This window comes from Petaurus breviceps, unplaced genomic scaffold (genome assembly GCF_028583685.1).
Source record: "Petaurus breviceps papuanus isolate PSGF00001 unplaced genomic scaffold, PetGlider_PUasm1.0 90696, whole genome shotgun sequence".
In the NCBI taxonomy this organism is placed as follows: Eukaryota; Metazoa; Chordata; class Mammalia; order Diprotodontia; family Petauridae; genus Petaurus; species Petaurus breviceps.
In genome coordinates this window covers 6,254,390-6,280,207 of record NW_027187314.1, presented here as the reverse complement: position 1 = coordinate 6,280,207, position 25,818 = coordinate 6,254,390, and the positions used below count along the sequence as shown (strand labels likewise).

At 34.1% G+C, this 25,818-nt stretch overlaps 1 pseudogene; it reads right to left on the bottom strand.

Moving 5' to 3' along the window:
- Positions 1–18,017: 18,017 nt before the first annotated feature.
- LOC138144284 (complement component 1 Q subcomponent-binding protein, mitochondrial pseudogene) lies at positions 18,018–18,957 on the bottom strand (annotated as a pseudogene).
- Positions 18,958–25,818: the final 6,861 nt, after the last annotated feature.

Here is a 25,818-nt window from a genome sequence, read left to right as displayed (position 1 = left end):
CACCAGGCTTTCCTCAGCAGGAGGTTAGCTTCTCTGTGTCATTTTGTGGGTTCTATAGCTGCAAAGTTTGTTTAGAGTCTCCTTTTACATGAATTGGGGAAGGTGGAAGCCAGGAGTCTCAGGGAGGACCTGCTTCTACTCCACCATCTTGATTCTGTCCCCCCTGAATTCCATATTCTTTCCTTTCCTCCCTCGTCACCCACCCTTACTGGGAAGATTAGCAAGTCAATATAGGTTGTACATGTGTAGCTAAGGAAAACATTTCCATAGTGGATACATTGTGAAAGACTAACTATATTTCCCTCCATCCTATCCCACCCCCACTTGTTCTATTGTCTACTATGATCCTGTCCCTTTCCAAAAGTGGATGCTTCCAACTTCCCTCCCCCACAGCCTGCCCTACCTTCTATTATCCCCCATCTCATCCATTTCCCCCCTACTCTTCTGTAGGGTGAAATACCCTATTAATGTGCATGTCATTCCCTCACTAAACCAAATTCTATAAGAATAAGGTTGACTCATTCCCTTTTGCCTTCCTATTTTTTCCTGCCACTGTAACAGTTTTCCCTTGTCTCTTCTATAGGAGATAATTTACCCCATTCTGTATCTCCCCATCTCCTCTCATTATTTTTCTCTCTCACATCTTAATTTCACCTTTTAACTATCATGCCTTCCTATTGAATTTGTCCTGTGCCCTCTACCTATGTATAACTATACACACATATACACACTTACACATGTATTCATATGCCTATATACCTTCCTACATAGACATATATATACATACATATATGTATATATACACATACACACACACACACACACACACATATATATATATATATATATATATATATATATATATATATATATATATATATATGATTTCTATTTCCTTCAACTATTCTCATACTGAGAAAAGTTTCATAAGTTACAATTATCATTTTTCCATGTAGGAATATAAATAGTTCAACTTTGAAAAGTTCCTTATAATTTCTTTTCCCTCTATACCTTCTCTTGCTTCTTGTATCTGAATGTCAAATTTTTTATTCACTCTGGTTTTTTCATCAAGAATACTTGAAAGTGGGGCGGCCAGGTAGCACAGCAAGTAAGAGCACCGGCTCCAGTGTTGAGAAGACCTGGAGATCGAATTCTGGGCTCAGACACTTAGCACCCACCCAGAAACACCTGTCCGTGTAACCTTGAGCAAGTTACTTAACCCCAATTGCTTAGGGGCGGCCAGGTGGCTCAGCGAGTAAGAGTATCGGCTCCAGCGTTGGGATGACCTGGAGATCGAATCCCGGGCTCAGACACTCAGCACCACACCCAGAAATAATTGGCCGTGTAACCTTGAGCAAGTTACTTAACCCCAATTGCTTAAAAAAAAATAAGAATACTTGAAAGTCCTCTATTCCACTGAATGATCATATTTTTCCCTGAAACATGATACTTAGTTTTGCTGGTTAGGTGATTCTTGGTTTTAAGCCCAGCTCCTTTGAACTGTGGAATATCATATTCCAAGCCCTCCTATCCCTCAGTGCAGAAGCTGCCAGATCCTCTGTTATCCTAATTAAGTTTTCACAATATTCAAAGTATTTTTTCCTGGCTGCTTGTAATATTTTCTCCTTGATCTGTGAATTCCCAAACCTGGCTAAAATATTCCTAGGAGTTTTCTTTTTTGAAATCCTTTCCAGGAGTTGATTGGTGGATTCTTTCAAACTTTATTTTGCCCTCTGGTTCTTTTTTTTTTTTTTTTCTTAAGAAGCGTAGTCTTTTGATACATTAAAATGACACCTGGTCTTAATTAGAGAAACTTAAAAGAGGAACAATGTGGTTTCATAATATAGTAAATACAAGATTCAGTAAGTAGGCCATACTTCCATTTGTCACTAAATAAGGAAAAGTGATCAGAGGGCGTTGTATGGATTTTTTTTTTTTGTCCATGTGAAATCCAGCAAATTGAGGAAATGATGACTTAAGAAATCAATGGGCATAGGATCCTCAAGCTCCCAAATTCATCCGAACTTTAGAAGTCTCAGTCCTTAGCTGGGGCATCCCACACAAAGTCTGCACAACCTCTGATTGAATACCTACCTCCCTCTGGAGGTAGCCCAGTTCATAACTGAACAGTTTGAATTGGTATAAGTTCCTATTTATATTGAATTGAAATTTGCCTTCCTTCAACTTCTCCCCACTGGTCCCCATTCTAGCTTCTGGAGATGAGCAGAAGAAAGATAATGCCTCTTCCACACTACAGACATTCACATATTGAAGACATCTATCCCAAGTTTTCCTGTTCCGAGTTAAACATGATCAGTCCAGGCATACAATCAACTATACGAACCATAAACACTTTCACATTAGACATTAGTCAAGTTATAAAGAGGGATTGTTTCAGATGGAATGAAAAATGGGAAAGAGGAAAAAAAACAAACTAGAAAAAGAAAAAGAGTAGGTAGTTTGCTACAATCTGGATTCACACTCAGTTTTTCTAGTTCTTTCTCGGGATGTAGACAACTCTCTCCATCATGAATCTTTTGGGATTGACTTATATCACTGCATTGCTGAGAAGAGTCCAGTCTATCAAATTTGGTCATCACACATATGTTTTGTCTGTGATTGTGTACAAATTTCTCCTGGTTCTACTCTTCTCACTCAGCATCAGTTCATATAAGCCCCTACAGGTAAATATGAAGTCCATCTGCTCCTCGTTTCCTATATCACAATAGTATTCCATTAAATGCATTATACCACAACTTGTTCAGCCATTCCCCAATTGATGGGCACCCCCTTGATTTCCAATTCTTTGCCACCACAAAAGAGCTGCTATAAATATTTTTGTACATATGAGTCTTCCTCTCACTTTTATGATTTCTTTGGGATATAAACCTTAAAATGGTATTATTGGGTCAAAGGGTATGAAATTATTTATAGTCCTTTGGGCATAATTCCAGATTGCTCTACAGAAAGGTTGGATCAGTTCACAACTCCACCAGCAAAGCATTAGTGTTCCAATTTGCCCACATCCTTTCCAGCATTTGTCACTTGCCTGTTTTGTCATCTTAGCCAAACTGACTGGTGAGATTTGCTACCTCAGATTTATTTTGATTTGCATTTCTCTAATCAATAGTGATTTAGAGCATTTCTTCACATACTTATAAATATCTTTAATTTATTTCTCTGAAAACTGCCTATTCATATCCTTTGACCATTTATCAATTGGGGAATGACTTGTATGCTTATACATTTGATTCATTTCCTTGTATGTTTTAGAAATGAGTCCTTTATCAGAGACATAGGTTGTAAATTTTTTTCTCAATTTCCCACCTTCCTCTTAACCTTGGTTACATTGGCTTTGTTTGTACAGAAGCTTTTCAATTTAGTGTAATCAAAATTATCCATTTTGCATTTATAATGCTCTATAATTCTTGTTTGGTCATAAAGTCTTTCCCTCTCCACAAATCTGACAGGTAAACTATTCCTTGGTTTCCGAGATTGCTTACAGTATCCACCTTTATACCTAGATCATTCACATATTTGGAATTGATTTTGACATATGGTTTTAGATAATGGTCCATGCCTAGATTCTGCCATACTATATTCCAGTTTTCTGAGCAGTTTTTGTCAAATAGTGAGTTCTTATCCCAATTGCCCTCTGGTTCTAAAACATCAGGGTAATTTTACTTGAGAGTTTCTTGAAGCATGATTTCTATCTTCTTTTTTGATCATGAATTTTAGGTACTTCAATGATTTTAAAATCATCTCTCCTGGATCTATTTTCCAGGTCAGTAGTTTTTCCAATGAGGGCCTTCTATTGTTTTTATTTATTTTGATCTGTTTAATAGCAGATAAATTTCTCATAAAATAAGTAGCTTCCATTTGCCCTGATCTAAATCTGAAGGACTGATTCTCTTCAGTTAGCTTTTGAGATTCTTTTTTCATCTGGCTAATTTAGATTTTTAAGCCATTCTTCTCCTCATTGCCTTTTAGAGCCTCTTTTGCCATCTGGGTTAGTCTCTTTTTTAAGGTGTTATATTCTGCAGTCAGGTTGTTGACTCTCATTTCATAATTTTCTTTCATCATTGCCATTTCTCTTCCCAACTTTAACACCACTTCTTTTATTTGATTTTCTCCTTTGTAAGCTCCTCTGTGGCCTGTAATCAGCTCATAATTTCTTGGAAGCTTTTGGTACAGGATTTCTGACGTTACTGTCTTCCTCCTCTTCCATGCTTTGATAATGTCAGATTGCTCTGTTTGCTTTGCTTCCTTTCTTTGCTCATGTTGCCACTCAATTACTTGACATTTGAGCCTCTTGCCACAGTAGAACTCTGCTACCAGAAAGGGGAGCTTTATCCCAATTTCTGGTGTTTTTGCAGCTGCTGAAGCTATTAGTTGGATGACCTCTCTGAAACCTCAACACCCTCTGGCACACAGGTCACACATCTCAGAATCTCCCCCCTAGACAGTGATACAGATCCAAGCAAATTATAGCAAAAGTGATTACTCCTCAAACTGGTTGCTTTGTTCCCCTGCAATCTTCAGGGCAGTAGCTGTGAAGCAGCCATGTTTGGCGGCCTCAACTATTTCTCATCCTGGGGGCAAAGGCCGGATTGCAATCTCACTCCCTATTCTCGCAAAGTCTACACTGACCTCTCACTTTGTCTTTGGCTTATATGTGTTGATAATTCTGAAAACCTCCACAGTTGCTGGTGATCTGAAGTCCCTCCAGCTGATGCTGGTCAGGGCATCCTGAGGCTAAAACCTCTGTCTAGCGTGGGGCTTTGCTCGGCTCCCAGAGCACTACTCTGGCCCCTTCTTGCCAGCCTGGTGTGATGTCTTTAGTGGGAGGATAGTTTGACTCTGTCATTTTGTGGGTTCTGCAGCTCCAAAGTTGGTCTAGAGTCATTTTTTTTTTACATGAATTGGAAGAGGTGGAAGTTGGAGCTGCATGGAAGTCCTGTTTCTACTTCACCATCTTGGCTCCACCCTTCTGAATGTAGTTTTCTTTATCAATTTATGTAGGGCAATTAATGAATAGTGCTGTGAATAATGAAAACATAAGCACACACATGTTACATCTGAATTCTTTTTAGCTGGAGATATCCCATAATACATTGCAAAGACAATTGAACTTTTTACGAGTCAGAAAAGTATTCTAATTTTTTCTCAGTCACTTGAGTCATAGTAGTCAATTAATCTCTCTGTATATCAGTTTTCTTATAAGTAAAAAAGAGGGACATTAATAAAATTACCTTTGTAGTCAGTTTGATGTCAAAATCTAAGATCCTATTACCTTAATGTTGTATATATTTCTAATCACAAATCTTAATTTAACTGATAGCCATTGTTAACCTAATGGAAGATAATTCAGTAATGCCATTTTATAAATTATTTTATTGATACATTTTTATCATTTATATTTTATGAAATATGTTTATATCATTTATGTTTTTTTCAATAAATTTTCCTCTGACCCAGATAGCAATACCTTAAATGAAGAACAAAAGAGAAGGAAAAAAGTAGCAAAACTAACCAACATAGAAAAAAGTCTGGCGTTATATGCAAGGGTCCATAGTAAATGGTTTAAGGTTGAAATGGTTTACTCAGTGTTCTTCTTTCTTTTTTATATTCATCCATTTATTCATTCATCCATTCAATTATCTATCTATCCATCCATCCATCCATCCATTCATTCATTCACTCATTTATTCATTTATTTGCCTTTTGGAAGAGAGAAGGCAGGGCAATCGGCATTAAGTGATTTGCCTAAAGTCACATGGCTAGTTTTGTGTTAAGTGTCTGATGCTGGATTTGAATTCAGTTTCTCCTGACTCTAGGGCTGGTGCTCTATTCACTGTGCCACCTAGCCATCCCTGTTCTTTTGTTACATTTTTATAGTTATTTTAACTATTACCTTCTACCTTCAGCTTACTTTATTTTGCATTAATTCATATATTTTCTCATGTCTTCTCACTATTTATCATATTCAACATTTATTGTAGCATTTTGAGGAAGAGCAAAAGTATAAGTCTTCTCACCATGTAATTTAGGAGAGTTTTTTTTTTCTTTAAAAGTATTAAGATCTTTTTTTTTTTAATTCCTGGACTCAAAGCCCAAGGGTTCATGCTGTGGATGTCACTACATCACATGATCAGAAAGTAAATGTGAAGAGCACCAGGGAACTCCCAGTCAAATCCCATTATCCGAATGTAGCAGAATTTTATTTTTTTTTCTTTTTAGTCATTTATTTTGTTTTGAATTCTTAGCTATTACAAAAAAATGTTGCTATCATCTTTTGGGGTGCATATAAGGAAAGTGAAGGGGCATGAACCTCCTTGATATGTATACCTCTCAATGAAATCACAGTCAAAAGATAACGGGATTTTACTTTTCGATCAGAATTACAAATTACTTTTCAGAGTGGTTCAACAGATTCACGACTCTACCAAAACTGCATTAATGTAGTCATATTTCCAACATTTCCCCAACATTGACTAGTTTTATCTTTTGTTATCTTTGGCAATTTAGTAAATATGGAGTGAAACCTTCACTTTCTTTTTATTTGCTAATCTTTTTTAATGATTATTTGGAGTATTCTTTCACATGGTTGTTAATAGTTTGCAATTCATCTTTTAAGAACTGTTAGTTAATATCCTTTTGCAGCTTATCTATTGAGAAAGGTCTTTTGGTGCATCATTTCATGTTCCTTTTAGTTGCTTATAAAGCTTGGATAACACTCTCTTAGAGACATCTGTTATATGTTTTTTTTTTTTCTTTTTAGTCAACTGCTACTTTTCTGGTGCCCTGATTTTATTAACACAAAGGTTTTATTTTTTCCAATTTCATGTAATAAAAAATATCTTCTTTATCTATTGTAAGGCCTCAATTTCTTATTTGGCTAAGAATTAGCCCTATGCCATAGCTGAGAAAGGTAACTGATCTGATTATCTTCTAATTTTGTTACCTTATTTAATATTCATTTAAATATCCATTTTAACTTTATTACATTTTGTGATTTACTATGTATTATGATTGAGGTCTGCACATAATTTCTTCTGTCAAGCATTTCCAATTTACCCAAAAATTATAATCAAACCTACTTTACTTGATAATTTATGTTTATCAAATACTGGGCTATTATATTTTATGCTTTATTGTCTATTAATCTATTTCTCTATATTTTAACCAGTAATGGTTTTGGTGATTACTGCTTTATAATTTTTTAGTTAAGTTTTCAGCATGTGCTTATACAAGTACTTGATATTTCTACTGTTTGAATGTAATATTTGTGAGTACAGAGTTTTTTTTTTCATTGTTTAATTTTTTTCCCAGTAGAGTGTAGCTCTTGGAATATAACAGGCATTTAATAAATGGTAGTTCCCTAATTTATGTATAACATAATTTCAAATTTTGAAGTGCTGTTCCCCATTGATTTTTACTTTGTTTATCATTTCCATTGAATTTGGGGGGCAATTTTCCTTGATTCAAGAACATTTTGTTTTTATTTTATCTTGCTCTGTATAGTATCTACTTGATAGTTTGATTAGTGTAAGACTACTATTTTTTTTCTTAGACTTCATGGACATTAATATTCTATTGGTATATGATCACTGAATAATAATTTTATTATGCAAATTGTAATTTTTAAAAGGATAAAAGTGTAATTTTAATAGATATACTGCTCAAACATTTGTGAATTAATTCTGAGATAAGTTATTTATGCTTTAAATATTTTGAATAGCAATTCCCTCTCTATTTTTCTTTCTTGAGCTTTCTTGGTGTTATATAGAAACTCTATTGATGTTTATAATTTCTTTTGTTATTTGTCACTTTCTTGGAGTTGTAAATTTTCATAATTCCTTTGTGGATTCTTTAGGATCTCCAAATTAATCTTATCATGTTATCAATAAATATGAATGGCTTTGCTTTTATGACCTATTTAATATATTTCTCTAATCTTATTGTTGTTTCTTAGTATATCTAGAATCATGGCAAATAAAAGTAGAGGTAGGTAGGGAATCTCCATTTAACTTTTCCATGTGTTAAGAAAGTTTCTAGCTTTTATCCCCCTCTCATTGCATATTGTGTTTATTTTTTCATATTACAAGAATATTTGTTACATTATTAAAATATGCTTCGGCTATGGTTTTTTTTAGTGTTTTTTAACAAAAATGAGTGATGTAGTATTGAGATAACTCTGTACTTTTTGATACTTTAAAAATATGATTAATTCTACCAAATATCCTAATGTTAAACCATCTTTGCATCTCTCATACAAATCTAACATAGTTACGGTGAATAAATTTTGAATAAATGTTCTTTTTGCAAGTATTTTACTTTAAAAATTGGATTCATATTCATTAGTGATATTGCTTAGGGGTCTCTGCCTTCACTATGTTGTCTCATTAATTGAGATTAGTAAATTAGTAAAATACCCTTTATCTCAATGTTTGAGAATAGTTTATGTAGTATATGTTCCATGGTTCATTTACAATTTGATAGAATTTTCCTATAAATCTATCTAAATAATCTTTTTTTGTATTTCCCATGCATTCAGTTCAATTACATTTTCTGAAATTATATTTTATGTTAATCATCTATTTTTCTCTTTTGTTAAAGTTGCTTTCAAAGTCATTCCAGAAATCCTGTTACACTGCTTTAAATTATTAGTCTTTCACATAGTTCTTAATCATTTTATGACCAATCTCTAAATCATTAATCCAGATTTAATTGCTATCTCCAATTAAGTCTATTTTAATATTGATTACTATTCTTATTGTGTTATAGTATTTTAAGGATATACCCATGTATATGTACATGTACATGTATATGTATATGTGTGTATACTTAAACACATGTTCATATTAAGAAGACACATAACTACTTTGTCCCTAAAGGCTCAAAGTTTATTTGTTCTCTCTCAAGAACCAATCTGTAGTTTTTCTTGCTCTATTTCCATGTTCTCATGGGAGTCCACAGGCTTCCCTCACCTCTCTTTTTCTCTGTCTCTCTGTCTCTGTCTCTCTCTCACACACACGCGTCTCAATAGCATCACTTTTAATTTTCTTGTAATAATTTTAAAGAAATCTTTGGAATATCTTTGAGGATTTATTAGTTTAGCATCTGGTTTTAGTATCTACTCAGCTGATTAGTTTTTCTCTTGCCTTTTATTGGGGAATATATTTTGGATTACCTGAAAGCCATGATTAAAGTAGGAACCTAGAAATCATTCTCCAGGAAGTTCTCAAGGAAAACTGCCCTGATGTTTTAGAACCAGGGGGCAAAATAGAGGTTGAAAAAATCCACCGATCACCTCCTGAAAAAGGTCCCAAAAAAATCTCCTAGGATTGTTATAGCCAGGTTCTAAAATTCCCAGATTAAGGAGAGAATATTACAAGCAGCCAGGAAGAAACAATTTGAATATTGTGGAAACACAATCAGGATAACTCAGGATCTGGTAGTTTCTACATTGAGGTATTGAAGGGCTTGGAATATGATTTGGTGGTCAAAGGAGCTGGGATTAAAATGAAGAATCACTTACCCAGGAAAACTGAGTATCATGTGTCAGGGTAAATATATAGTTCTTCAGTGGAACAGAATAGAAATCAAGCATTCTTGAAGAAAAAAAAAACAGAGTTGAATAGAAAATTTGACATTCAGATACAAGAAGCAAGATAAGCATGAGAAGGTAAACAGGGAAAAGAAAACATAAGGAACTTATCAAGCTGAACTATTAATATTCCTACATAGAAAAACAAAAATTGTAACTGATGAAACATTTCTCAGTATGAAAATAGTTGAAGGAAATATGTATATAACGGTATAAGGGCATATGAATGCATATGTGAATGTGTGTATATATGTTTACAGGTATACATAGATAGAGGGCACAGGATCAATTAAATAGGAAGAGATGATACTTAAAATGTGATATTAAGAGGTGAGAGAGAAATATAATGACAGGATATGGGGAGTGACAGAATGGGGTAAATTATCTCATATAGAAGAGGTAAGAGTAAATGGGTACAATGGAGGGGAAGAATAGGGAGGCAAAAGGGAATGGATCCACCTTATTCTCATTGAATTTGGCTCAGAGAGGGAATGAAATACACACTAAATAGGGTATCTCACCTTATAGGAAAATAGGGGGGAAGGGGATGAGAGGGGGGATGATGGAAGGGAGGACAGGCTGGGAATGAGGGAAGTTGGAATCACCAACTTTTGAAAAGGGATGGGATTAAAGTAGAGAATAGAACAAGTGGGAGATGGGATAGGATGGAGGGAAATACAGCCAGTCTTTTACAATATATATATATATATATATATATATATATATATATACTATGTTCATGTTTTGCATTTGCTACACATGTACAACCTATACTGGACTGCTTATCTTCCTAGTAAGGGTGGGTGAAAAAGGAGGAAGGGAATTAATCTGGAATTCAAAATTTTAAAATCAAATGTTTAAATACACACACACACTATTATTAATACTATTTTACATGTAATTGGGAAAGAAGATATACAGGCACTGGGTCATAGATATCTACCATGCCCTACTGTAAAGAATATAGGAGAAAATATGGGAGAGAGCAGATTGGAGGAGGGGATATGCTGTGGGACTGCTATTTTGGGGCAGTGGTAGGGAAAAAGGGGGGAAATTTGTAACTCAAAATCTGGTGGAAATGGATGATGTAAATCAGAAGTTAATAAAGCATTTGAAAAATGCAAAAAAAATAATGAAGGATGAACAACAACAGTTCTTAATCACCTTATGTCTGGAATATGTCAATAGTTGCAGGTTGACCTCCCTTGTTGACACAAGTCTCTTTTCAAATTTATTTCCACACACTTGTCAAAGATTCCTCATAAAGTACAGGCTTGACTGTGTCATTTTTACCTCCACAACTATTTATAAACTGCAGTGGTTTTCGATAACTTCACAATCAGATATAAAATCCTTTATTTCATGTTCAAAGCCCTTTATAAAGCTGCTCTTTACCTTTTCAGTCTTCTTATATCTTACTCACCCTACCTCTTATTTTCTGATCCAACAACACTGGCTTCATTGTTGCTACCATTCCCCTTTCAATATCCCTTTCACATGATGGGGTTTAGGGTCACTGTGTCCCTATGATCTAGAAAATCTTCATAAAATTGTTTTGACTCTTATCTTTGTACCAGAAAAAAAATGTCTGATCTTTTTTTTTTCTTTTTATTTTATGGTTTGTATAAAGTACCTTATTGTAATATTTGGCTTAAATATTAGGTCATAGGCTCTGTGTTTTCTGCTGGGCCTTTGCAGTCATCTGTGCTTCCTGAAAAAAAATCAGGAATTTCCCATTTAATTTCTTTTGTCCATGTGCAATATATCAAAACCATGATGGGAAAAATCACAATGTGGAATGGACAACTGTATTCTATCTCTTGACTGTGGGAATTTTTACTGTCTATCCTAGTACCCTCTCCCTAGTATCCTCTATCCTCTCCCTACTTAAAATTTTCTCTTTATTTCCTTGCCTTTTTTGAAGTCCCATCGAAATTTCATTCTTCTATAGGAGACCTCAGTCTTTTCAATGCTAGTGCCTTCAACTTCTGTTGATTATCCTTAGTTTTTCCGGCATATACATTGTTTTTACATATGGTTTGCATTTTGTCTCACCCATTATATTTTGAGATCCTCAAAAGCAGAGAATATCTTATTCATGCCTTTGTGTTTCTACCACTTAGCATTGTTTCTCACCCATAAAAATATTTATTGACTCACTACCTGATTCAAGTATCCCTCTTTCTCTTTACTTGATTGGAAAGAGTCAGTGTCTTTCACTTATTGTGCTATGGGAGTGTGGTCCTAAGTAAAAGGAACTGCTAGAGTCTCTGCCAGTTTGGGGGAATCCCAAAACAGGCCTGGCATAAGCCTGAACCTGCTTTATATTCCTGCCACTATGGCTGAAGGAGAGGATTACTGAGTGAGCACTTTATATATTGGAGAGAGTTCTCTGGGGTTAATTTGTAAAGGTTATACCTTGTCAGCGTTTTCTGTCTTCTTTGTCCTTTGGCTTCAACTGAAAAGAAATGAAAGATGTGTAAATTTAGAGAATTCACTCCAAATGTTCATAGGGACTATTTCTGCCTGACCTATGGTAGAATATTCCAAGTTTTTATTGGTGTGATCAGTCATAGTCAGACTCAATATAACTTGACTCTAGCATAGTGATGTCATTTTGGTCTTCGTGAACAAAACACAGCCACAACCAGGGGCGGCCAGGTAGCACAGCGAGTAAGAGCACCGGCTCCAGTTTTGGGATGACCTGGAGATCAAATCCTGGGCTCAAACACTTAGCACCCACCCCAAAACACCTAGCCATGTAACCTTGAGCAAGTTACAAAATCCCAATTGCTTAGGGGCGGCCAGGTGGCTCAGCGAGTAAGAGCACCGGCTCTAGTGTCATGATGACCTGGATCAAATCCAGGCTCAGATACTCAGCACCACACCCAGAAATAACTGGCCATGTAACCTTGAGCGAGTTACTTAACCCTAATTGCTTTAAAAAAAAAAAAGACAGCGACAACCAACCTTTGTTTCACCTGTACATATGACATACTGCATTTTGCCTCCCACCCCCCCCCCGTCCCTCACCTCCTACTTTGTTGCAAGAATATTAGAGTTATAATTATGTTGAACTAGAGAAAGTAACTAATCTATTACCTTGATGGTCATTTTACCCAGAAAACACATTAGTTTTTTTTTTCAGTTCTAACCTCCTTTTTGTTTAGAGTAATTCTGAAACCTAATGGGTTCAAAAGGGGAAAAAAATGAAATAGAAGAATTCAGTGATGAAGATACATTTGGGCACAATAATGGAAATAACAATAGTAAGAAGAAGAGTTAACTTACATATAACAAAGCCCTTCAAATACATATATCATATATATCTTATATCTATCTATATCTGTCATTCTATCACTTAATTTTATCCTTAGAATAAATATTTGAGGGAAATGCTGTTATTTCCTCAATCTTAGAGATGAAGAACCTGAAGGTAAGAGAGGTTACATGAGAAAAAATTATTCTATCTTCTGCAATTATGTGCTCCTCATACTTTCATTGCAGTCTGCTTTTCTAAGAAATATGCTCTGTTAAATTTTTAAGGTCTTCTTAATTTTTTTTTTTACTAATGGACTGGGTACTTAAACTTTCCAGTAGGTAGCTGACATTGATAATATTTCCCAAGATCGGCCGTAGATAGTTTTTTTTTTTTAAAGTGGCATCAAGAATTTACCAGCACACATGATTATTTTGAAGCTGACTCATTTGATTCTGTTCATGCATAGTTTTTGAAAGGACATTATTCTGGTGCAATTTTGGAATAGTTAGTAGGGGGCCAAGCCTGGGACTCAGTTGTTATTGTTGTTGTTGGTTTAACACAGAACGCCATGGCACATGGTGATCCACGGCATTCAAAGATAGAAGTAGAGTCTTCAGTTTTCAGTACTAATTGACGGATTTCAAAGAGGTTGTTGTTGTTGTTGTTGTTGTTGTTCAGTTGTTTCAGTTGTGCCTGACTCTTCATGACCCTATTTGAGGTTTTCTTAGTAAAAGTACTAGAGAGTTCCTTTTCCATCAAAGAGATAGATTTCATTTTAAGAGTATTTTTCTGACTGCTAGAACTGAGTGTAACAAGCATTTTTCTAAGTTTGTGAGCTCAAACATAATGCCAAGTGGTCATGTAAAGAGTAGATAAACACTTGTCACAGCTTTTGGAAAAGTAATTCATGTATAGGGTAAGACGTTAGAATAAATGACCTCTAAATTGTATTTGGTTGGAATGACAATAGTATTGTCCTTGAGGATCATTTCACTTGTGGGTGAAAATAACAACATGAAGAAAATTACCTTACAGATGGACGTTCAGAAGTGGTTATTGACATTAACAAATGCATTGCTAAATCAAGAAAATGAAGTGGAGAATGAAACACTGAGTGAAGACATGAAAATGAAAATATGAGAGTGAAACTGATTTTTTTTCTTTTTCAAATGCTTTATTAATTTCTGATTTACATCAATCATTTCCTCCAGATTTTGAGTTACAAATTTTCTCCCCGTTTTTCCCTTACCCACCGCCCCAAAATAGCAGTCCCACAGGGAACCCTCCCTCCAATCTGCTCTCTCCCATATTTTCTCCCATACCTTTTTTGACTTTTCCAGTGGATATCTACGCCCCAGTGCCTGTATAACTTATTTCCCAATTACATGTAAAATAATATTAATAATAGTAAATATATTTGAATATTTGATTTTAAGACTTTGAATTCCAGATTCATTCCCTTCCTCTCTTCTCACCCACCCTTACTGGGAAGATAAGCAGTTCAGTATAGGTTATACATGTGTGGCTATTGCAAAAAAATAACATACTAGATATATTGTAAAAGGCTGACTGTATTTCCCTCCCTCCTATCCAACCTCCCCCTTGTTCTATTCTCTACTTTGATCCCGTCCCTTTTCAAAAGTGGGTGCTTCCAACTTCCCTCCCCCCCCCCAGTTTGACCTCCCTTCCATCATCCCCCCTCTCATCCTCTTCCCTCTTACTCTCCTGGAGGGTGAGATACCTTATTTAGTGTGTATTTCATTCCCTTCTCAAGCCAAATTCAATAAGAATAAGGTTGACCCATTCCCTTTTGGCTTGCTATTCTTCCCCTCCATTGTCACCATTTTCCCTTGCCTCTTCTGTATTAGATAGATGTAGATAATTGGTTCTAACCATGAAGGAGAAAAATAGTAATAGAATTAAAGAATATGTCTGTCACAGAAACCACACTAGCAACTGAGAATTAGAAACAAAAATGAAAATTCATGTCCTTAGTACGTATTCTTTAATTATTCATTATTGTTTATTTGATTGATTGCTATTTGGTGCTGACTTATGCCCAGATAAATATTTATATTCACTCAATATTACTCTGTGATTTGGAATATTTGTGGGATGGACTCAATAGAAAAGTCATGAAAAGAGGAGGTAACATAAATAATACCTTTCAATTATACAATATAATCATGGTTTTTCTCACATTTCTAATATTACTGGATTATATTTCTTTTATGTGTTCATTGTTATATGTATATATTTGTTTATGTATGTACATATATTTGTATATGTGTACAGTATAAGCATGTGCATGTTAGATTGTGTGTATATATGCATGTATGCATGTATATATGTATGTATGTATTTCTATTTATGAGGCACCTAATAGCCTCAGTAGAGAGACTTGTAGACCTGGAGTCAGGAAGACCTTAGTTCAAGTCCAGTCTCAGATATTTACTAGTTTTGTGACACTGGCAAGTCACTTAATTTCATTTTGTCTTAATCCACTGGAAAATGAAATTGCAAACCACTTCAATATTTTTGCTAAGAAAACAGACATGACTGAACAACATTGTGTGTATATGTTTACACATTATATCATATGTCCATATCTTGTCTCCAAATAGATTAAAAAACTCTTGGCAATAAATAATCTGATTCTTACTTAAAGAAATAAGCGTAGTGCAATGTCACACAACTAGTTGATTCTTAATAAATACTTTCTAAAAATTAAATGGTGTATAATAGCATGTTTTTATGATGTGTATAGCGTTTTGTTTCAAAATTACTGATATTTAGAGATAGCAATTTCCTTACTGTACTAACATTTACCTATATTAGCAATTTTACATAAAGTAAATGGAAAGAAATATTCATCCATAGAGGTTTTTATCTTCTTATTAAAGGTATCAATTTCTAAAAAATAAAAAATACAAGAGTTCATTTCAGAAAGACTGGAAGCTAATTTTTTCATTGGGACTTTTGAAAACAATGTTTTAGATGCTTCATTATAAACACATTTTTTAAAAAAATGTGAAGTTTCCCAAATTTATTCATAACAATATCATTTCACCAATTATAATACTCTACCTATAAGTCTATCCATCCTTTTTCCCTTTGACATTTAGAACTTATTTTTCATAGTTTTATTTTTTAATCCATTTGCTTCAAGCTCAGCTACCTCCTTTTTAAAATAAAAATAAAATAAGGAAAAGAGAAAATTATAATTTGTTAACTGTCAGAATCTATCCTCAAAGTAGCAATTCATTATTTGTAGTCATGCCAAATAAATCTGTTTTGAAAATAAAAACAATCTAAACTTTCTGTATAATCAACTATAGCCTTCATCATGTGTATTGCAGCTATAAGTTCTCATGCTGAATATGTAATCATACAGAAAAGTATTTTAAGGGGAATGTAGTGTTAAAGCTTTTGGCACATCCTTTAAAAATTAAATATGTAGGTAACATCTATGAAAAAGTTATATAACAACTATATAACATATATATTTTTATATTTCTTCCTCCATCATTTTAGTCAAAGTTATTTTTACACAGGGTCATTATATGGAATTAATAATTCTGATTAAGCTCAGTCACCCTTCACTGTCCTTAGGCCATTCTGATCTAAGAATTGGAGTTTTATCTGATTTGATAGAAATTGCATTGCATAGGACAATTTCACAGTCCTTCTAGAATAAACAATAATTTTAGCTTTGAATATATAATAGTGTGATTAAATGAAATTTAAATGGACCTAAGAGTTTTGAAACACCATTATGCCTGACACTATCTTCTTTAAGGCTAGACATATCATACACACATACACACAGACAGAGACACACACACAATGAGCACATACATCTATATATGAACATGTATATACATGTGTGGTGAGCATACTTTATGTACATACACATACATATACATGAGTGTACATATACATACACATACACATACCCATACATACATATTACCAAAATCAGCCGAGGTCCATATATCTACTTCCCTTTTCAGGAAGGTATTTGCAGTGTAACAAATCTGTCCTTAATTATGTCTTCTACTTTTAATATAGACATTTTTTTGGGCCTACATCTATGCTTTCAGTTAGGAAAATCTCTTAAAGTATATACACATAAAAACAAATAATATATACATATATGCATGTATAAACCACATGATATGAATGAAAATTATATAAATATATATAGAATGCAGAAAAAGAAATCATTAAGTATTTTCAAATGTAAGCACATTTATTTAGAAGACCCATTTCACACCAACTGACTGTTATAAATATTTGTTTACAAATTTTATACTGTAAGAAAGGAGACCTGTAAAGACATTTTTTTCTAAATAAACGTCTTTCTAATTGGTATAGTATGTGCTAACTTTGCCTGTAAATCCAAAATCAAGTGTTTAACACTTGTAACATTAAAAGAAACCTTGTGATAAAATATCATGCTATATGAATATATAATTCTGTTAGACATACATGCTTGGTTTTCACCTTATAATATTTTACTCTATTAGTTATTTTACAAATAGATCCACTTATGTTTTTTGAGACACATAACGTAAGCATTAAAGTGTTCCATTAAAATTCATTGTTGCTAGATTCTGTTCTTGACTTTTGGTGAGTTGTCACCTTTTTTTTCCCCCTTTGGAGGGCAATTGGAATTAAGTAACTTGCCCAGGGTTACATGGCTAGGTTGTTTTTGTTTTTGTTTTTTCCGTGAATGTGTGTGTGTGTGTGTGTGTGTGTGTGTGTGTGTGTGTGTGTGTGTGTGTGTGTGTGTGTGTTGGTATTAGGTGTCTGAGGCTGGAACCAAATTCAGGTCCTTTCTCCTTCCTGCTGGCGCTTTACTCACTGCGCCACCTAGCCGCCCTACTATCACACTTCTTAATGGTAATATCAGCTTTTTTTTGAGTAACCAACATTCTATTCATCTGTATCAATACAGTGTCAATGGTAAATGTCTGGAGAGAAAAAGGGAAATGACATGGTTTGAAAATTTTGCTTGAGTGAATTATTTATAGGTTTCATACAGAAATGTTTTAGGTCAAAATAGATCTGGGCTTCTCTTTATTTATTCATTCATTTATTTATTTATTTTGGGAACATAATTTATGCCTGGAGGTATTTCACAGCACAGCACTTTCTCCATGATGGCTTCTAGAAACCTTCTCTTGGAAGGAAGGGCTCAGGGAGCAGAGCAGGGGCCCCCGCAGCCTCAGGCCTCCCTACTGACACTTGACAAATCCTTTCAGATCTTCCAGAAAGTTGATGTACTCCTGGTGCTCTAAGGCCGTGCTGAGCTCAATCAGTTCGTCTGCAAATGTGTTGTCCACTCCACGGTCAGCCAGGAAGTCCATCAAGTGATCATACAGGGCCCAGTCCAAGGAATCTGTGTTGAGTGTGTAGTTTGTATCCTTCCAGTCAGATTCACTGGTGGGCTGAAAGCTCACTTCCCGGATGGAGAAGATGTCACTCTCTTCTTCTTCCTGTCCAACCTCATCCTCTGGATAGTGGCAGTCCAGCACAAGGGCCTTCTTGGTATCGTCCTTCACAACCTCCACCAAGAAGTTCGGGGTTGATGTAAGTTCAGGCTCTTGCTGTTCTTGGGTTTTCTGTCCCTCTGGTGGCTCATCATCGAATATCGATGGGATACTGTTGTTAATGTTGAATGTGACTGTGATCCTCTCGCCAGCTACTCTCCGGAGTAACTTGGCTTCTGTCCCTTGCACACCCAGTTCCCAATCCCCAGACATCTTGGGGAGGGATTTATGTTTCTGGATCTTCCTCTCCTCTTTAATTTCATCTGTCAGGAATTCAGCAAAGGCCTTATCCCCCTCGGTGTGGAGCCCCCGTACGTGCACGAAAATAGACCGGGCGGGCTCCGGGGCGGCTGCAGGAGGCGGGGGCGCGTGGGCCCCTGCTCGCTGGCGACTCCTCCTCCCAGGAGGCCTCCAAAGGTGAGGGTGGCGGCGGCCACGGCGGGGCGCAGCGTTCGGAGGGCGGCAGGGCGCAGGGCCCGGGCCGCAGAGCCCAACAGCAGGGGCAAAAGCATCGGGGCCATGAACGACACACGCGGAAGGGGGCTGGGTTTCTCTTTAGAAAAAAATAGAAAAGATATTAGTACAGTTTAGCATTTCTTTTGACAATGTATTCATCCAAAATTTTATAAATTATAATTATTAACTACCAGGTTCCAAGTATAATACCTCTCCTTAGGTTATATTAATAATTTCTAATTAGCTATCTGATTTTGTAATACCAATATTGGGTTTCTACTATTGAACAATAGTATTCTAGGTTTTTGCATCAATATAGTATCTAATGTAACTCTCTTGAGGGAATTGGTGTAGTGTAAGCATCCAATTGGGTTAGAATTAAATATCTTTTTTTTCTAATTTTATTATATCACTGTTTTAAGTAGAAATATGTATATAGATGCATATGTATATACATACATGTATATATACATAAATTACTTTAACATGGCTTCATTCATTAATAGATGCAGACAAAAGCTCTCATGCATGTAGTCTATCAGAGAGCCAAAAGAGAACACACATGAAGAATTATGAGAGAATCCAAGCAGCAACTATAGTAAGTACCTTCATTCAAGCCAACAAAATGTCAACCAGAATACTACAGGCACAAAGAAAGTGTCATATCAGAAAGTGCAATGCAAGCCAGATAAGTGCCAATTCATACCAGAAAAAATCCAGGTGCAACTGAAGGTGACAGTATGCTACACTCGAAAGCAGGAAGATTAGGTTTCTTTATAAAGGAGAAACATAAATGGTTGAAAACTTGCAGTACTTACACCCCTTGAATATGAAAATGAGCAAGGAGTTGGCAGGTCAAAGGAAAAAAAAAATCCTGTCATCAGAAAGAAAAGTCTAGCAATAAAAGGCCTTCAGTCAGCATCAGAAAGGACTTGGCAGCTTAAACTATAAAGGGAGAAAATCATGTCATATAATATTTCCAAAGGGCAATGATCAAATTTTCAAAACAACAATAAACTCTCTTGCATGACAATCCCATGGCAGGAAAATGAACTTTTAATGGAATAGAAAATTTTCTAGACTTCTGGATGAAAAGGAGAAAAATCTAAAATAAATTAAAAAAAAAATACGTTTGAACATTTGGAAGGGCTATATGATTGATGATGAAATACTTATATTCTAATTGGAGTAGGAGAAATAAATGTCTCTTTGTAAGTCTAATATCTTTAAAAATAGCAGAGGTATTTAAATTGGGTAATCAAAGCATCTGAGGTTGTTTCATTATTAAAGGGAAATACTCTCCGGAAGAAAGGTGGAAGAAGTTATATTTAATATTTCTTGATAATTTGGATATTAGAAGTGTGTGCAAAATACAGGAAGGAGTGAGAAGTGGAGATCATTCTTATATAAATGTGTCAAAGGACAATTGGATATGAACCATAAGCACTTACACAAAAACACACAAAACCAGAGCTTCATGTAGCAACATGTTAAACTAAATAGAGTAACAGGTAGTGAGATAGAGAAGACACAAAAGTTTGAAAGAGGGTAGTGCTATAGAGGGAATAGTCACAAGCAAAACAAACTTCAGTTTAAGAGGTGAATGTGAATGGTAGAAATGGAAAGGAATAAAAAGGAGAAAAGATAAGAAATGGAATAGATAAGGGATGACAAAGTTGAATTACAATGGAAAAAAATGAAAAAAAGAACTATAATAATTGGAAACCACAACAATAAAGTAAAACCTTTTCATACACAGACAAATTTTAAGGGAAATAAGTTGAACAAAAGGAACTTCAGGATTTGAATAAAATTTTAGTAGACTTAAATATGAATGATCTCTTGGAAATACTAAATAATAACAGAGAGAAATAATACACAAATTTAGCATTTGCATAGTAGCTTTTAAAAACTGGTCACATGCTAAGGTATAAAATCATCATAAAACACATCAAAGCAAAAATGACTATGTCCATTGTTTTCTGATGTTAATACAATAAAAATATATAAGTATAATAGGTACATAATTTTAAAAGAAGTAGAAAATATTTAAATTCAGATAAATTATTATGATAGTAAAGAATCAAAGATAAAAATAAGAATAATAAATTTGTAAAAGCTAAGAATTAATTATAGTAAAAAAACTCATAAAAAACAATTACATAACACATCAAAAGTTTTCATCAAGAAGAACGAAAAAGCAAGGATATTCATTTCACAAGTATTATTTGATATCTTGCTAGAGCTAAGGGAATTAGAAAAAAATAGTCATTTACTGAAGAAACATTGGCAAAACATTAAATTATTTTTTTCAAGTGATATAATTATTTATTTAGAAATCCTTACAGAATACCAAAAAGAACTGATAAAGTGTTGGTGTCAGCAAAGTAGCAGCATGTAAACTTGAACAAAAATAATAACATTTTCTGTATATCGCAATACAAAAAGTTGACAAGATATCATATTTAAAATAACTATAGAATAATCATAGAACTATAGAAAACATATAAAAATATTCCAACCAAGACTCAGAGGAACTATAAGAATACAACTACAAAATTCTCTTTACTAGAATAAAAAAATAAATAATTTGAGATTAATTGTTCATTGTTGGATTGTCAATAAAACGAAATGACAATATGACTTGCACTTATTAACATCCATTACACACCAATCAAATAACTTAAGAATTACCTTATAGACCTTGGGAAAAAATACAAGGGGGAGTATAAGGTCAAAGGAAAGAATGAGAAATATAAAAATCCAAACTATGCCACTTGTATAAAACTCATTATTCAAAGCATGATAAAAACAAAGGGGGATAGCTTGGAAGAAATTAGATGTAAGACAGAATCTTTCACCACATGCTAAAATAAACTACACATGGATACAGAACCTAGATTTAAAAAAAATCAAATTGTGCAAAAATTATAGGATTAGCAGAGGAGGTGGCTTTCCCAATTAGAGATGGTAGAAAAATCCTTGGCCATTTTAAATTCATAGAATGAAGAAATTTCTGCACAAACAAAATAAATATAGTTAAGTTTAAATGAAAATAACTGTTTAACCAAAGAAAGCTTTACAATACTTGGATAATGTTACATAAAATAAAGTTAGTTGATTAAAATATATAATATAGATTTCATTTCCTTGTAGACATAGACAAGAAGTTCTAAATGAAAGAAATCTAAGCTACCCACAGCCACACATGGGGGGTGTGGTGAAAGTTATATAAATCAACATTAGGAAAAATGGAATTCAAACAGTAAGAATTCCTAACTTGCATGTATCAAAAGGGAAAGTGAAAAAAAAATAGAAAGCATTATTGCTGTGGCAGCTGTGAGAGAAAAAGCACAAAAGGTGTCCAACCATTATAAAAAAATTCAAGATGATTTCCAAAAAGAGTCACCAAACTTCTTACATTAATAAAGAGTACAGACTGAGTTTTATTCTTACTAGGCTCCAAAGAGATCAAAGATAAAAGGAAATATGTGTTTATTTAAATATATCTATATCTCCTTTTCTTTGTTATATATCTATCTATATCTATATATGGGAATGTGCAAAAAAATTAGAAACAAAGGTTTACTGGAAAATTTTTGAAGATAATATGGTATGTGAATGTAATAAAATATTTTGCTTAAACAAATGATGAAAAGATGGATTCTTAGCATGGTAAAAAGTAAAATAGAAAGAATAATATTTATATGAGAATTATAAAAATTAAAAAAAATTTTTGAAAATTTTAAGAACTCTATTCAGGGCATTAACCAACCACATGTGGTGTTTGATAATGAAAAGAGGTCCTCCTCACCTTACAAATAGATGATATAGATAGAGTTGTAGAATGCACATTAATTTTTCTGAGCATGGTCATAGTTTGGATTTATTTTGCTCATCTATTTTTATTTTTCATAAGCAAGGGGTTGTTGTTTTCTTTTTTAATATGGTGGGGAAAGAAGTACCAAAAACTGTGATGGCAAAACAAAAGAAGAAAATGAGTCTTTGATTTTTTCTTAAATAGACAGAATAGAATGAAAGATCAGAGAAAGAAACATAAAAGAGACAAATTTGAAACTATTATGTTGAGTGCAATATAATCTTTAAAAATTAATTTGTTTATAATATGGATTATCTGTTTTATATTTTTGTAAGTCATTTTGGTCATGGCCAACTCTTCACTACTCCAGTTAGGGTTTTCTTGGCAAAAAATACTGGAGTGCTTTCTTATCGCCCTCTCCAGCTCATTTTTACAGATGCGGAAATTGAGGCCAATAGGGACAGTGATTTGCTCAATGACACACAGCTAGTAAGTCTTTGAAGTTGGATTGGAATTCATGAAGATGAGTCTTCCTGACTCTGGTCTCTATTCACTGCATAACCTATGCCCCTGTGTTATATACAAGTATTTATTTTTCTTTCTTGAATATGGATCCACATAGCTGTTAATGACCTTTGTTCGCCGGGACTCCATATATCATTGCACCATTTGGCTGCTTATATGATTTTTGGTTTACTAATTTATTTGTGTATTTAAGTTTATTTGAGTGTGTTTCCCTTAGTCAAGGGCTGCTATGTCATTTAAATATTGTATTTCTCTGAGTACCTAATATACTTTAGGTGATTTTAAATCTTTTATTATATTGAGCCAAATACAATGAAATTGAAGAATGAAATGTAATATGACTAGGGCAGAATGCTCCGTTAAGACAAATTACAATATTAATTTGGATAACCTTCATGTTTGATGGCCTTCTGTTGTTTATGTGGTGGGAAATGAGGAATATTGGTACCAAAATTATATCTATATAGTTTGAAGAAAATGAGCGATTGTATGATATTCTAGATCCACATACCTTACTCTGGAAAAAAAAATTCTTTATTACAATTTAAAAACATTAATTGCACTGGTCAAGGACTGCATATTCCTCATTGACTATTTGAATTGTTACCTACAAAGAAGTAATGTAGATTTTTACCATTTTACATCTGAAAAAATTTCCTTGGAGATTATTTTTGATTGACGCCTAGAAAACATTAAAGGTTATTTTTCCCAAAGAGATTATAAAATATATTTTAGAGCAGTGCACCGAAAGGAGTGCTTATTAGAGATGAACAGATATATGTACTTATCTGGCTCTTCTACACATCCTAGATTTGACAGCTTGGGTAAGACAATTCACCTTTCTATGCCTCAGTTTATTAATCTGTGCTTTTTGTGCAGGGGGGAAGGCAGGGCAATTGGAGTTCAGTGACTTTCCTAAGGTCACATGGCTAGTAAGTGTTAAGAGTCTGAGGCCACATTTAAACTCAGGTCGTCCTGACCCCAGGGCCGGTGCTCTATTTACTGCACCACATAGCTGCCCTTCAGTCGCTAATTTGTAAATTAAGAGCATTGAGCTAAATGATGTCTACCTTCCTTCCAGTTCAACTACTCTATGACTCTGTTATGCTACCTATTGTCAGAAAGAATTATTCTGGGCTTACTATAAAATTATTCTTTCTTTTAAGTTTGAATTTCTAACAAGCTATTCCCTTGTTATAGGTGATGCATTGTCTTGTCAACTAGTCATTTCCTTTGAAGTAATTAGTGAATGTATCTATGTCCAACACTATGAAAAACACTGTGCTTCCATAAAAGAGCATGGGGAGAGAATAAAACAAACATAGGCCTAGTGTAACCTCAGAGCTATGAAGGGATAACTTAAGAGTAAGAGCTATGATGATGATGATGTAATATTTTTGCTAGTTTTTTTTCTCTTATAATTGCCATTTTTTCTTTAAATTCAAAGTTACATCATAGTAGGCAGAGAAATATGTAAAATAAAGGTCATTTGTCTTCAAGCTACAAATTTCCTTAAGGATAGCATTTCTGTCGCCAGAGAAACAATTTTTCATTATCACACAAACATATTCTCTGAAAACATCAAACTCCTATATTATAACTGTTGATTGAACACAAGTATTTAAATAATCTAAGCTATCCCATCTGTACTTTCGCTTTATGATGCAAATTCTTTAATGTTCCTTCTTCCTCATATCTGCTGATCAAAGAAACAGAGCAAAGAGAGGAGTTTAGATATTCCTTTCATTCTCATTTGTTACCAACTTCAAAGCGTCTTTTTAAGAATGTCTAGTTTTGTAAAAGGATATTTATTTTTTCATTATAAAAGGAAAAAAAATTCCACTACTCTTACAATTATAAAAATGAAATTTTGACAAGCTTTTTTTAAGGCAGCTTATATTATATTGAAAAATGCACCCCAGGTACAGAAATAAGTATATTAGGATTGGCTTTGCTTGTAGAATTAATGGCAAATACAGGACTAGAAGCATTTCCCAAGTAATTTCCAATTAAATTAAGCAACCATATTTTGTGCAAATGCCTCAGATACTCCCAGTGTCACTAGATAACAATGAAATCTATGCATATTTGAATGTAATTCTTTTGAACAGGGCAGACCTTGCAAAACATACAATCATGTTTGGAGGCTATGTGATGATGAAAGAAAGGATTTATATTTCTAAAGTAAAGATTTGGGAAGATTTTACCTTTTAAGGAAAAGATGAGTCAAGGACAACCAAGAGATAATGGTATAAGCCATTAAAAGCATTTAAACAGTAAAGAGGTTAAAGAAATCTCTCTGGAGATGTCAGGAATGAATGGAAGCAGTCTTGGCAGGTGGGGAAGTAGTGAACCAACTCTTTTGTAGCTGTGTGAATAAATCAACAGCAGGAGCAGTCAGTTGACAAAAAGACTTCAATTAGTAGTTCTTTCTAAGCTCAATAAAGGCTCATGCTCATTGGAAGAGAGCTAGTTTGAGCTATTTATTTTCAGCACCATCTCCAGTTTGAGAGAGGCAAATCCTCTCACTTCTTATTACTTTCTGTTGCTATAGTTTGTTTGAGTGGAAAAAGAAGACAATAGAGAGGTA